General features: G+C 42.8%; 1 protein-coding gene across 5 annotated transcripts in view; it reads right to left on the bottom strand.

The window, feature by feature from the left end:
- The window catches only part of tenm1 (teneurin transmembrane protein 1), a 1,268,320-nt gene that overhangs the window by 1,173,758 nt on the left and 79,789 nt on the right, over nucleotides 1-14,773 (bottom strand). For 3 of the 5 annotated variants that reach the window (XM_085999249.1, XM_085999268.1, XM_085999286.1), the window contains exon 1: nucleotides 11,955-12,311. The exons of 1 other annotated variant lie outside the window; for it this stretch is intronic. The gene's annotated coding sequence lies outside the window, so the exon portion shown is untranslated. Of the gene's footprint in view, nucleotides 1-11,954; nucleotides 12,313-14,773 lie in introns of those variants that run through there. One more of the 5 variants, XM_085999278.1, reaches the window with a different exon arrangement.

Below are 14,773 nucleotides of genomic sequence, written 5' to 3'. Positions count from 1 at the left end.
GCACGAATGGTGCGCTGTGCACACCAATGATGTCATCGGTGGCGGCGCAGCGCAACAGGCTAACGCCACCATTAGCGCCCCTCCTGAATATCGCGGGAGGCGCAGCCAGTGGCGCTACAGCCACTGCCTGCCTCTTTAGGCGCTAACAGGTGGCGCTACTCACCCAATTTCTCCCCCATGATGTCATGTTCCACATGCAAGCTCACAACACCCAGCTCTACCTCATCACCACCTCTCCTGACCTCTCCACTGCCTCTGTGTTGTCAGCCTGTTTGACCAACACCCAGTCCTTGTTGAACTGCAATTTCCACCAATTAAACACTGGGAAGACCAAAGCCATCATCTATGGCCCTTCCGCCACAGATTCCATTCTCCTCCCTGTTACTTTCTCAAGCTCAACACGACTATTCACATCCTTAGCATTCTATTTGACCCTGAGCTGAGCTTTCGGCTCCATATGTTCTCCATCGCAAAGACTGCCTGTAGTGTATGTAACCTGTACCACCTTAAGAGGATACCTTAAGGTGATGGACTACTTTTTGATGGCTCCTGTACATTGTAGTACCGGTGGTGACCACACCGGTATATAAACCCTGTGGAGCAAAGTGTATTCCAGTTCAGCCCTGACCCTCAATAACTGAAGACCTGTTTAATTATTTCTGTAGTCTGTGTCCAGTTATTCAGCATAACTACATTTGGAAAACACAGACTCAACAGTGGCGATGAGTCTGATCTTACCTAGCGGCAGTTGCATCAAAGGAAGCTTCGCCTCTGAGACGGGCGTCGAACAAGGACATCCACCCTCAACATCCTGCTGGGCACTGCATAGCACGGGAGGCCATCGGGAACCCGGGTTGGTTTCTGGCCACGAAGTCAAACATCAGCGAACATCCCTTCGACGACAGCGGCGGGTAAGCCCGATCGAGCGGCACGGGGGGGAAGTCGGCCGAGTTGTCAGTAAGAGAAGGGGAGGGAAACGATGAAAAGGGCGGAGAACACGACCGCAGCCGGTGTCAGGGGCTGGACTGCAATCGGGGCAGAGACGCGCAGCAGCCAGAAAAGCGTTTATGTCCACAAGGACCGCGGGAGCGACGGGGAACAAGAGCAGCAGCGTCGGGGAAAATAAAGGACCGCTGGGAGGCGAGAACGGCAACAGCGTGGTACTCACCATTTTGAGTCGGCGGGAGAAGAAGACAAGCGCGGGAAAAGCCGCCAAGCGCGGGAAGCCAACATTTTGAAAAAAAATAAATAAATAATAATCATATCCGAAGGAAAGGAAACTCAACAAGGATGCCAAAAACGGGTAACATCACTGCTATTGATAGCGATGTGGAAGATTGGGCCACTTATGTGGAACGCATCGAAGTTTACTGTATAACGAATGAGGTACCGGGGGATAAGAAAGCACTAACCCTATTAAACTCGATGGGTGCGAAGACGTATGGGTTATTAAGGAACCTTGTAACACCAGTTAAACCGGTAGGAAAGAGTTTCGCGGATATTGTTACTATCCTGCAAGAGCATTTAAACCCCACGCCGCTGCTGATAGTGGAACGATTTAAATTCTACAAAAGAATTCAACTTAAAGAAGAAAGCAACGCTGAATTCTTAACCGAACTGCGCAAGTTATCAAAGTACTGTCAGTTCAGTACAGGACTAGCAGACGCACTGAGAGATAAGTTTGTGTGTGGGCTCCTAAGGGAAGGAACCCTGAAGCGACTGCTAGAGGAAAAGGATCTTACGCTAGACAAAGCTTTCAGCATTGCAGCATCGCACGAGGCAGCAGCACGAGGCGCTGCAGAGATACAGCAAAGGCCATTGGAATTCAGCACCAATGAAATGGCATTGGGCGCAGTAAAGTGCTATTGTTGCGGAAGGACAACGCATGACCAGAACCAGTGCTGGTTCAAAGATAAAGAATGCAGGCAATGTGGCAAACTTGGTCACATAGCGAGAGTATGCCGGTCAGGAAAGAAGACCAGCAGCAAAAAGTCGCCGCAGGAGAAGTACAAAAAAGTACACAAGGTGACAGAGAACAGTTTGGATGAACAGAAGATGGATTCAGACTCCAGCAGTAAGGAACTGGGTTGTCTAAAAATACATAATGTGGGTAACGCAGCAGACCACCAAACTATCTGGGTCATGCTTCGGATAGCAGGAGTCCAAGTGAAGATGGAATTGGACACTGGATCGGCATTGACGGTCATGAATAAGCAAGATTACAAAAGGTTATTCTTGCACATTCCCCTGAGGGATACGGAGATTGTATTGAAAACATACACAGGGCAAATAGTATACCCCAAAGGAAAGATAAAAGTAAATGTGGTCTACAATGGTAAAGAAAGTCAGGAAATGGACTTGTATGTGTTACCTGATGGAGGTCCGCCACTACTGGGACGGGAATGGATCCGGAGAATAAATGTGGACTGGCATTCCATACAAGCACTGACTGTAGATTCCTGTAAAGAGGACGACGTCAAACCTAAACGGCTGTCCAAAATATTGGACGATGCTAAGGAGGTGTTCCAACAGGGACTGGGAACACTGAAAGGAATTACAGCAAACATCAAGGTTGAAGAACATGCAAACCCAAAATTTTTCAAAGCCAGACCGGTACCTTATGCGATACGACCTGCTGTGGAAGCAGAGCTGGAAGGGCTAGAACGTTCAGGAGTATTGTCAAAGGTGGACTGGAGCGAATGGGCCACACCCATTGTTCCTGTCATGAAACGTTCGTTGAGCAACAAGCCGGGGGAACCTGGGAAGGTTCGCATCTGTGGCGATTTCAAGATCACTGTTAATCCGGTTCTTCACACGGTGCAATATCCGCTTCCGCGGATTGAAGATATCTTCGCTTCGCTGTCTGGCGGGAAACACTTCACCAAGATAGACCTGGTGCAGGCGTACCTACAGATGGAAGTTGATGAAGCGTCACGCCAGTATCTCACGATCAACACACATAAGGGCTTATATCGGTATAATAGACTGGTTTTTGGAGTGGCATCGGCTCCAGCGATTTGGCAAAGGGCCATGGAGCAGGTATTGCAGGGAATTCCAGGCACACAATGCTACCTGGACGACATCCTGATTACAGGAGATGATGATAAGGATCACCTCGCGAATTTGGAGCAGGTGCTCACCAGATTGAAAAAATATGGGCTCAGAGTTAATCGCCAGAAATGTGAGTTCTTTCAAAAGCGAATCTCGTACTGTGGCCACGTCATTGACCAGGAGGGGCTCCATAAGTCACCTGACAAGATCGAAGCTGTTGTGAAAGCTCCTGCTCCGGAAAATGTATCCCAGTTGAGGTCGTTCCTGGGGTTGGTTAACTATTACCACAAGTTTCTTCCAAATTTATCCATGGTGTTACACCCGCTGAACACTCTTTTGCAAATGGGAATACCATGGAAGTGGAGCGATGATTGTAAGCGGGCTTTTCAAAAAAGCAAGGCACTGATCACCTCTAAGGAAGCGTTGGCTCACTTTAACCCAACGCTGCCTATTCGCTTAGCTTGTGATGCTTCTCCATATGGTATCGGGGCAGTGCTCTCACATAAGTTTCCAAATGGCTTGGAAAGGCCAGTCGCGTTCGCATCCAGATCATTGACCTCCGCAGAGCGCAACTATGCTCAGATAGATAGGGAGGCTCTCAGCCTCGTGTGGGGAGTTAAGAAATTTAACCATTACCTGCAAGGCCAAAAGTTTACGCTGCTGACAGATCACCAGCCGTTGGTTTCCATTTTTAACCCTAAGAAGGGTGTTCCGGTAATGACGGCGCAGAGGCTTCAGAGATGGTCCCTTTTCCTAGGGGCACATCAATATGATATCGAATTCAAAGGTACAAAGCAACATGGTAATGCTGATGGGCTGTCGCGCCTGCCACTACCTACAGCGGAAGAGGCACCGGCAGTTGACCCTGTCGAGATATTTCACTCGACCATCATCGAATGCTTACCAGTCACCAATGCGGGTATTGAGAGAGAGACCCGAAACGACCCGACACTGTCTCGGGTCTACGACTTGACAGTGAAGGGATGGCCAGCACATGGCGACCCACTGTTACCAGCATTCTCAGCCAGACGAGAACAGCTGTCCGTATGTCAAGGAACATTGATGTATGGAACAAGGGTGATTATTCCTCCTAAATTAAGGGAGAGAGTTCTGAAGGAATTGCATGAAGGTCATCTGGGGGGAGTCAAGATGAAAAGCCTTGCTAGGGCTTATGTGTGGTGGCCAGGTATCGACAAACAAATAGAGGATCTGACTAAAAGCTGCTCAGGGTGCCAAAAAGTTCAAAACGCACCTCCAATTGCACCGCTGCATCCGTGGGAATGGCCTTCAACCCCATGGCAACGTGTGCATATCGACTTTGCAGGTCCATTCATGGATTCCATGTTTTTGATAGCAGTAGACGCACATTCTAAATGGCCAGAAGTGATTAAGATGTCGGCCACTACCTCGGAGAAGACGATCGCAGTTCTAAGAACCATATTTGCAAGAAATGGGTTGCCGGAACAAATATGTTCAGACAACGGACCACAGTTCTTGTCAGAAGAATTCCAGAAATTCATGAAGAAGAATGGGGTGAAACACTATACATCTGCCCCATATCATCCGGCTACAAATGGGTTGGCCGAGAGATTTGTACAAACATTCAAAAAGGCGATAAAGGCCATGAGCGAAGACCATATTCCACTACAACACAAGGTGGACAATTTCCTGATGGCATATCGAAACGCCACGCATGCAGTGTCAAATCAAAGCCCTGCCATAATGTTCTATAACAGGAGGTTGCGGTCCCGGTTGGATTTGTTAAAACCCAATGTGCGTAGGGAAGTTGAAAACAAGCAATTCCAGCACGTAAATAACAAGGCCACTCGGAGTTTTGAAATAGGACAACCAGTGTTGGCCAGGGACTATAGGAATGATAAATGGCAATCCGGAACAATTCGTGCCCGACAAGGACCCTTGATGTACACGGTAGACGTTGGAGAGAACGTAATACGACGTCATGCTGACCAACTTGTGGAATCGAGAACAAGGGTCGACCCCATGTCTACGGCAGAGACATCAGTTGAAGAAGTTATTGAGCCTGTAGCATCTACCTCAGACTCGAACGTACATGATGATGTTCAATCCATAGGAGATCAAATGGATGAGTCACCCAGCAACGAGAACCAGAGACCCCTGAAAGGCGTTATCCGGCCCGGATCAGGAGGCCTCCTCAGAGGCTGAATCTTTGAACAGTTTTGTGTGAAAGTTGTATATATGTTATCCATGTAATGTTTAAATTGGGGTGTACACTGTTAAGCTAAAAGGGGAGGAATTGTAGTGTATGTAACCTGTACCACCTTAAGAGGATACCTTAAGGTGATGGACTACTTTTTGATGGCTCCTGTACATTGTAGTACAGGTGGTGACCACACCGGTATATAAACCCTGTGGAGCAAAGTGTATTCCAGTTCAGCCCTGACCCTCAATAACTAAAGACCTGTTTAATTATTTCTGTAGTCTGTGTTCAGTTATTCAGCATAACTATATTTGGAAAACACAGACTCAACACCGCCTACTTCCACCTCCATAACATCGCTCGTCTCCACCTCTGACTCAGCCCATTTGCTGCTGAAACCCTCATTCATGCTTTTGTTATGTCCAGACTCAATTATTTCAATGCTACTCTTGCCAGTCTCCCATTTTCACCCTCCATAAACTTAAGCTCATCTGAAAACTCTGCTGTCCATAACCTAACCCACACCATGTCCCACTCACCCATCACCCTTGCACTCACTGACCTACGTTGGCTCCCAGTACACCAACGAATCAAGTTTAGTATTCTCATCCTTCTGTTCAAATCCCTTCATGGCTTCGCCCCTCCCTATCTATGTAACCTCCTCTAGCCCTATAACCCTCTCAGAACTCTATGACATGAATCTTGTCATTCATGTGGAAATGACTTATGAAATGATACTGGGCGGCCTGCTGGCGGCGCTGTCCAGGGAGAGTATAAATACTCGGGCAAGGGCCCAGCTTGCTCAGGACATTCTTTAACAGGAACTAGTGAAGGACACAACTAGATCTCCATGTTGAAAAACAGTTGATTAAAGCCTTGTTTAATACTCAGACCAAGTGCCTAGTAGTTTTCTTACGTTACTCTGCATTCCTCCAACTCTGGCCTCTTGTGCATCCTCTTACACTCCCTTTGCTCACCATTAGTACCTTCAGCCGTGTAATCCCTAAGCTTTGGAATTCCCTCCCTGAACCTCTCCCCCCTCCTTTAAGACACTACTTACAACCTACCTCTTTGACCAAGCTTTAATCACCCCTCCTAATATCTCCTTCTTTGGCTCGGCACAATTTTTTTCTGATTACACTCCTGTGAAGTGCCTTGAGATGTTTACATATGCTAGAGACGCTATATAAATGCAAATTGCTGTTATTGGATATGTTGCCTTTATCTGTTGTGAAATGAATACAGTTCCAATACTAAGCTACGTCCTGATATCATGGGGAATGGGTTGCACCATGAAGCAAGAATCAAAATCCATGTTAATATGGGGTACACAATCCAAGGATCTCCACCCCACTTATGTGGGAAGATGATTCAGATGGTTCCAATATGGCATACCAGGTGACTGAAGTTTGGAATCAAGTCTGATGCCTGAACCATGCAGGTCCATTGTACTCCAGGGCACTGTTAAAGATTAACTAGTCAATCTAACTCAACTGGAGGGGTAGACACTGGGGCCTAAATGCTGTACAGAAAGTTCATTACAGTTAAAGCAAGTTGCAGCAAGCCATTATTGGACCTGCTATCCACTTCTTTTCCACCAACTGGCCTTAGCACGATGCTAGCAAACTGAGGGTGGATGCTGCTGTAGTTGAGGGAGAAATAACAATGAGCTTGGAGAATAGGAGCAGAAACCATCAACTTAATGTTTTGAGGCTGTTGTTTGGTATACTCAATGTTCCACAGTGCAATTTGTGGTTTCTCTCCCCAGGAAGGGCAGTTACAATGAGCTTGGAAGCTACCAGAAATCTCACTATCAGTGATTTGTAAAGGTCCATTGGGTTGTCATGGCAAGCATATCCCAGCTTTGGAAGCACAGACAGTAACCAGAAAGGAATTAGCTGTATTTTTCTCTCACAAAGAACATGTTGCAGGATGTGGCATTATTTGAGCTTGTAGACTGTGGTCTGACTCTGGAAGCCCAGTTACATTGATTTTTATAAGATTCTCAGTCTCACGCATCATTTGACCCTAATGGAAAAGCTGGAAGTTATGGGAGTAGAATTTTTTCATATTGGAACTAAATTCGCAGACTTGGTCTGCAAGCACAGCGAGTGTGATAAATGTAAATGTCCCAGTTACTCAATAGGGGGAGCTCTTCCATGATTGAGGTCGATAATGCACAGAGAGCTTTACGCTACATGTGCATGTTGCCTTGGATCCCATCAAGACTGCAACTGGGCTTAAAAAGGAGAAACACATTTAATTGCCCAGCACTGCTATCCTTCATTTGATAAGCACATAATTCACCAAAAGTCTTTCTTTTTCAAATACTTCCTTTTGAAAAGTTTGTATTCCATTTAACAAATTAATACTTTCTTTCCCGTGCAAAAGCCCAGTATATTGATGAAACACAATGAACAGAAATGAATAGGAATTCCCAGGACATTTAGCTCTAAAAGGGTTACACTGCATAAAAATCACGTGCAAATATTGAACAGTCAAGTAGGGTTATAAAACCATGTTCTTCAGTGTGCTTTGATAATCCATTTTTCCCTTCTCTGTATTAACAGTTAAAATCTTACACGTTGATGTATTACCTGTCAAAAACGATATTACTACAGTGGAAAGCTGCATACCAACAAAATACTCAGAGGACTAAATCACAACAATCTACTGAGGTATACAACCATTAGATTTATACGGTACAAATTTCAGGTTGTGAGCTAAGCACATAGTCATTAAAATTTAAATGACTTTCTAGCAGTCCTGAAACAATGATTTGATTGGCGGACTATTAATCAGCTCCAAGTCAGTACATTAAAGAATAATTAATCGGAATAATGTAAACAGATATCTCTTTTCTCAAGTACAAAGAGTACCCATATTCTGAACCTTTCATGAGTCTTTAAAGAGCATAACATTACATTGTGAGGGTGATGCAACTTGTAAGATCACATTTCAAATGAAACATTTAGCAGTAAGTAATAAAATCATAAGAACCTCTCGGCTTTTGTTCCAAAACCCTGTGCGCTGCGAGTGAGTTTGTAGGGGCTTTGAATAGGATAGGATATATTCTAGAAGATCTTAAATAGGGTATCTTTCAGGGTTTGTTTTCATAGAACTGCTAGAATTATAACATATCCAACAGGTTAGTTTGGTATATGAAGGTGGGATAAGCACCATGAATCATCTTAAAAGGAAGGATGATGGTTCTAGCTCTTAAAAAACTGATTACAGTTCAGAAATTACTCATCTTGTGATCAAATGTCTGTGGAAGAGTGGTAGGATCATGAGTTTGATCTTCATTCAGCTCCATAACAAGGACTAAGGGGACACATTCTGGAGCTGTTTTTCAGCCACTGAGAACAATACCCCGAGGCTGTTACTTTAACAAGGTGCCTGGGTTGTTATCCCGCAGGATAAGGCTCCTAATAGCTCCAAGCCTGCTGCACAACATGTCCCCTCGAACAATGATAAAGGGTGAAACAGAGCTCTGACAGAATAAATAAATAAGTAAACGTTATCCTGTTGCCTATTTTCCCAATGCTGGAGAGTTCTATTTTCCATTCTCAAAATAGACTGCTGGTTTCACGAAGATTTGTTCATGTATTTAACACAAATACGTGTAGGATCTGTTATGACATTATAAATGATATAAAGTTGTAAATGATGTCTTATAGTCATTAATTAGATCCTATATATGGCAATTTGAAAATCCCATATGATTTTGATAAAGATTGTAGCTGTTAATGCACAGAGCTTTCACAATATTTTAATTTTAATTGATTTGTGATTAAAAAAACAAATTATAATCAGGCCAGTCTTTGAAACAGGAGGGGTAGGGGAATCTTGTTTTTTTTAGGTAGCTCAAAAAAAAAGAGCATGCCCTGAGAAACAGCCCTGTCAAGTGCCCATGTACAGCAATGTATATTTTAATCTCTGCATCTTTTGATGTGCAGGGTTCAAATGGAAAATCTTCCTTTCAATATCATGTGCAGCAGCAGTAGTACTGGGAATTATTTCATATTCCATGCCCATAAATTCATCATTAAGAATGCAGTATTAGATTCTGACAATGTTGTGGATCTGAAAGGCGATGAGATTACAGTTCACCAGCCATGAACTGAATTCCCACAGTGCTTTCTTCTGTACGAACAGCATCTCATTTCTCAACCACCTCAGCTGGCTGTCATCAGGGAAAAGGCACATGAATCTCAAATCATTCATTATGTTAATCCGTTGTGTTAATTTGGTTATCAGAATGATTCGGGGGTGGGGGCGGGGGGGGGGAAATAAAAGTGAGTTTGACATCCATTTCAGCATCGACAAAAAGCCTAGCTGCTGGGGACTATGATCCAGGATGATGAAGACACTAATCCTATCTCAGTACCAAAAATCACTTCTCCGCAGACAGTTGTTGCGCAGGAAAAAACACCAATATTTTTATGTTTTATTATTGAATATCGATCAATAGAACGACACAGAATACCCTCAGTGCAGGTTAAGTCATTTTCCTCCTTGTTCTTGCACGACTGAACTACCAGACTTGCTACCAGAAATGGTATGTTGTGCTGTAAAGGAAAGTGCACTGAACGGGTGATCTGTAGTCAGCGTTTAGAGGACGAGAATTATGAAGCTAAGCAGTCTCAGCTGGTCAGAATGATCAAACCCTTGTACCCCCTGCACCAACTCACAAGTGGCTCAGTGGAACAAAAGAATTTAGCGAATTAACACTTTCCACAACGGATCCAAAGGTATGGTATTGTATATATTTTAATATAATGTGATTTCATCCTGACCAAAAACTCAGTCATTTTGCTAAGTTTTGGCTGATCTGTGAAAATGTTTGCTTTTCAAAACCCATTTATTCTCCTTGCACTTGCCACCATCCGACTGGATGGGATGGTGGATGCTATTGACTTTTTCACGATTGCCCCTCAATGGCACTCTGATCATCCCAAAAACAAACCTGTCAAATAAAACAATCACTGATTTTGCATCAATTAAAAATGCCCCAATAGGTTTGTAATTTGACTTATTCTCTTTGATGCACTAATTTTGATACCTCTCTTCACAATGTCAATTTTTCCCCCTTCCCTAATCCCCATCCCCAGAAACAGACAAACTTATTTGTGCACGGAACTCCCTCTAGTGGAGTGGCTGAGAAAAGAAAAACCATTTGAGTGAGACAGGCAAGTTTCAATGATGGGCTGGCTCGATAATCAAACTCAAGTCCATTTGGTTGACAGCCCAGTTTAGTTGTCTCGGGGTGAAGCCATGTTTGAACCTGCTTTTTACATTCACAGAACAGAAAGTCCAGTTTGGCGAATCTTTCACTAATTCAGACCTGTAAGTGGATCTGAAGAGAATGCTCCCTGGGTGGTTTCCGGCTCTGTTTTAGCACTGTCTTCTTTCTTTACTATGGTCAATAACAGAATTTGAGCTACACAACATCCCTTCAGTGAAATGTTACGTAAAACAGATACATATAAGTAAATAATTTTAATCCATATTATGAAACATATTTAAAACACAAATCCAGAAAAGGACTATGTGCTTTATTAGAAACCCTAATGACCAATGCAAGAGGTCAGTATGGTGAAGCATCAATCTTCACATAACACTATAGTACTCTATGAAATATATTTCCTCGCTGTAAATTCAGGCTCAACTATTTTCTTTTTAGAATCCACTAATACCATATGCTGATGATACTGGCACTAACAACCACTTTACAGATACGAGTGAAATTCATCTCTATTTTTCTCTATAATTAACAATGCGCTGTCCATGTTGCATCTCAGAAATCCACTGTTCAAAATCACGCATTGTCACCAGTCAACAATGATATGGAGATAAATAGGCATTTTTAAAAAAATCTAAAGACAGGCTTAGGTGACCCTCCTCCTCACATTGCAAACAGCAAGGAAAAAATGGTGTAATCTGGGCAAGAGATTCAGGCCACTGACTTTTATTTAATAAACTTCACTGCAACTAGACTGCCACCAGAAAATAAGGTGCCAGGTATCAAAGGGCAGCGATCACCTTTGAACATCAGTATTACTTAATATTAAGCATTTGTTTTCTTGATGGCAAAGGACGTGACTCTCAAAAACTAAAGCACTGCATTTCCACCCGTGAAAGTCTGCTGTGTTATTATAAATCACACAGAGCTCGAAATAGTTGTCTTAAAAAAGACATATTTTCAGTCCCACTACGAAACCACAGCAAAAGGATTATCACTCGAAGTTGAGTGATCCCTGCAAATTGTAATTGTAATGGAAAGTGCCCATTCTGCTTTAGACAGGTGCCAGAGTACCTGCATCGTCAGTCAGTGAAATAACGGACGGATGGTATAACACATCCATCCTTCTCAATACCAAACTGAGGGAAACGTACTCACAGCATTAGAGGAAAGCTAGAGTGCAGTTCACAATCAGCTATGCTGTACCCTTGGACTAGCAGGTATACAAAACATGCTATTTCATTTGATCTTGGGACTCATTCATGACACAACAGTCTAATTGTGCCAGGTTGACAATAAATTCTGTACTGTGATGTGAATGCAGCCTCCGACAGTGTTCAGACTCTAGGTGAAGAGCTTCTATTACCGTCACACATTAAGCAGGCTCTCTTTTTTTTCCCCAAAGCACACAATACAATGAACATACACATTCACACACGCACGTTCAATCTTATTCACAAGCCCACCGGTTCACATTACCATACTGAAGTCTTGCCATGCTGTGAGGTTCGGGCCATCCCATCTCTCCAAAATACACTCTACAGAAGATGAAATAAATCCACTTTCATCTTCTTTCAACATATCCTGCAGATTCCTGATGTGAGAACACGCTGAATTACACCAAGCTCCGTTTGTTTGTCAGGTTTCTGATGAGCATTAGCTAATCCCTTTGTGGATGCCAGGCAATCAGCTGAACACTACAGACTCCTCACACTCTTGCTACCTAAATGACAGGAGATAACTGCCAATCCCCCAACTGCTTCTACTGTAAGCAGGCACAGAAGCACACACATATTAACATCACTGGAATGTACCATGCGTAGCTACTACTGGAGGGGGAGATAAGACAACAAGACTCCACGCTCCTGCGCAGCACTAACATCACCTTCACATTTAAAGAAAACTTTTATATTAACCCATGCGTTACTCGTAACAGCTTTTAACAAACCAGTAAGGCTCTGTGGAAAAAAAATAAACTGGGAAAATATATTAAAAAATTGAAAGGATCATCATTGCAATGTTATGAGCCTCGTTTTGAATATTACAATGAAATACACAAATATTTTAAGTATTGCTATCTTTTGGGGGTTTAAATGAAACCCTGCAAATGTTGGAAATCAGAATGGGCCAAATCTTCCTGGAAAACGAACGTCCAGTTCATGACGCACACCGTTATTAACGCGCAAGTCGGCCAGCAAGTTCAGGGGATTAGGAGCTATGCCGTGAGTTGCGAATCTCCAGAACTTGATTTACACCACGCCATCGTTTGATTCGCACAAGCGGCAGCTTGCCCTTAACCTCCCTGTTATTTTTTGAAGGACTTGCTGGATTTGCCCATTGAACTGGCCACAGAAAGTATGGGCTCATAACTAACAGTGTAAATACACATTTAACAATGTAATAATTATTAATGCAGTACCAATCAACTCTCCAGCCCAGAAAGGGATCAATTTAAACTGCTAAGTCTAATTTCTGCATGTAGTAAATTCTTTAGAGATTTAAAAAATATCAAATTTAAATAAAAAAAATCTTATTCTTTCTTCCTGTCTCTTTTTCGCTCTCTCTTAATCCAATCTTTCTTTCCCTCTCTTTATTTCCCTTTCTGTACCTGATTTGACTCTAATTCACCCTCGTTCTCCATTGTTCCTCTGTTTCTTTCTCAATCCTTAAATCCCATTGGTTAAGGAGATACACTGTTGGTCCTGCCGTTCACTAAGGTCCCAGGTGCCCCATTGCCCTCAATGCTCGTTATCAGCTCGCACCTCCAGCAAGCTATGCCACCAATTATATTCGAGTTGAAGGGTACAGGAAAAAGTCCAACTAACAGCACATGCTGCATGGTGCCCCGCTCCAGCAAGATTTGGCCCAATAAAATTCAGAAAATGCTTGAAATACATAGCTGGTCTGACAGCATTATCAAGAATCTGTGCCTATCTTTTCTTTTTCAGATGCTGTATACTTCCAGCATTAGTAATAGTTGTATACCATGTACAGCATTTATAAATATGGGATTTCAGTTATACTCGTGTCAGGACTTTGAAGCTAGTTTCCTCATCCTTTAGAAACTCGAGAGGTAATTTTCAGGGTCTGCAATGCTGGTGGAAATCGAAAATTCGGATGCCTACTTGTCAAAATGACCCCTCCCGCTCAATTGTCTTTGTATCAACAACAGCAGTAACTTTTCTTTCACAGTTTCACTTCATACATGTAATGAAGACTTGGAAATTATCGGAAAATGTGTTGAACATTAGTTTGACAAAAATAGAAGGACGAGCATCATAATACAATAATAATCTTGGCATTTATATTGTTGAATCATAGAACTGTCAATATAGCTGATGGTGATTTGGCCTGTGATGGCCACATCAATCATAATCCCACTTCACTGTGTTTTCCCAATACTTTTTAATAGTTGTCTATTTGTAGTGTTATTGAATTATTTTCAAATATCGTAATTGATTCAGATGGAATAACTAACTACTTGTGGTAAAGAATTCCAATCCTAATAACGCGTTTGTTGAAAATAAGAAACACCTTCTAACCACCCCTTTGTATTTCTAGTACTGATACTGAGTTTATGTACTCGTTTTACAGATTTCCCAATAGAAATGATCTTTCACTATTTCGCTCTCTCAAACTATTTCACAATATGGAACCCCTTTAATCTTCTCTACTCCAGTCGAAATATCTTAAAGCTTTTCATACAATGTGTCATTTTGAAGTGCATTGACTATTGTTACGTAGACAAACAGACACATTCTAAATCTTGCTGTATTTTACTAGGTGATTAAAGATGATTAGATGCAATAAGTTGAAATTGTGCTGTGCGATATTAGTAATCATTGCTGTAGTGCATTAGTACAAAAGGGGAAATTCACTGATCTTGTGGTGCCTGCCGGGAGCTGCATTCAAAGTGTGCCCAATTCAGAGAATTGGCGTCGGCCCCTACTATATTTTTATATTTTTTTTATCCACACCTTTGGTTGTGCCTTTTCCTTTTTTTCTCTCCCACATGGCAACTGTCTCGCATTCTGCCAGCGCATTTCACATTTCATCCAGAGCCACCTTTTGTCTCTTTACCTGTCCTATTACCATCTCGTCTCGTCTTGAATATCTCTTAATGTCTTCTCACCTCTCAGACCTTCCCTTTTGTTCATTCATCCCCTCCCCCATTTCCCAGCCCCCAAACTGGCCTTTTAATTTGTTTCATTTCCTGCTTTTTTCTCAGTTCTGAAGAAGGGTTTCGACCTGAAACGTTAACGCTGTTTCTCTCTCCACGGATGTTGCCTGGCCTGCTG

Source organism: Somniosus microcephalus, chromosome 1 (assembly GCF_052327205.1).
Source record: "Somniosus microcephalus isolate GS21.2 chromosome 1, FLI_Smic_1.0, whole genome shotgun sequence".
NCBI lineage: Eukaryota > Metazoa > Chordata > Chondrichthyes > Squaliformes > Somniosidae > Somniosus > Somniosus microcephalus.
This window is presented reverse-complemented; position numbering and strand designations above follow the sequence as displayed.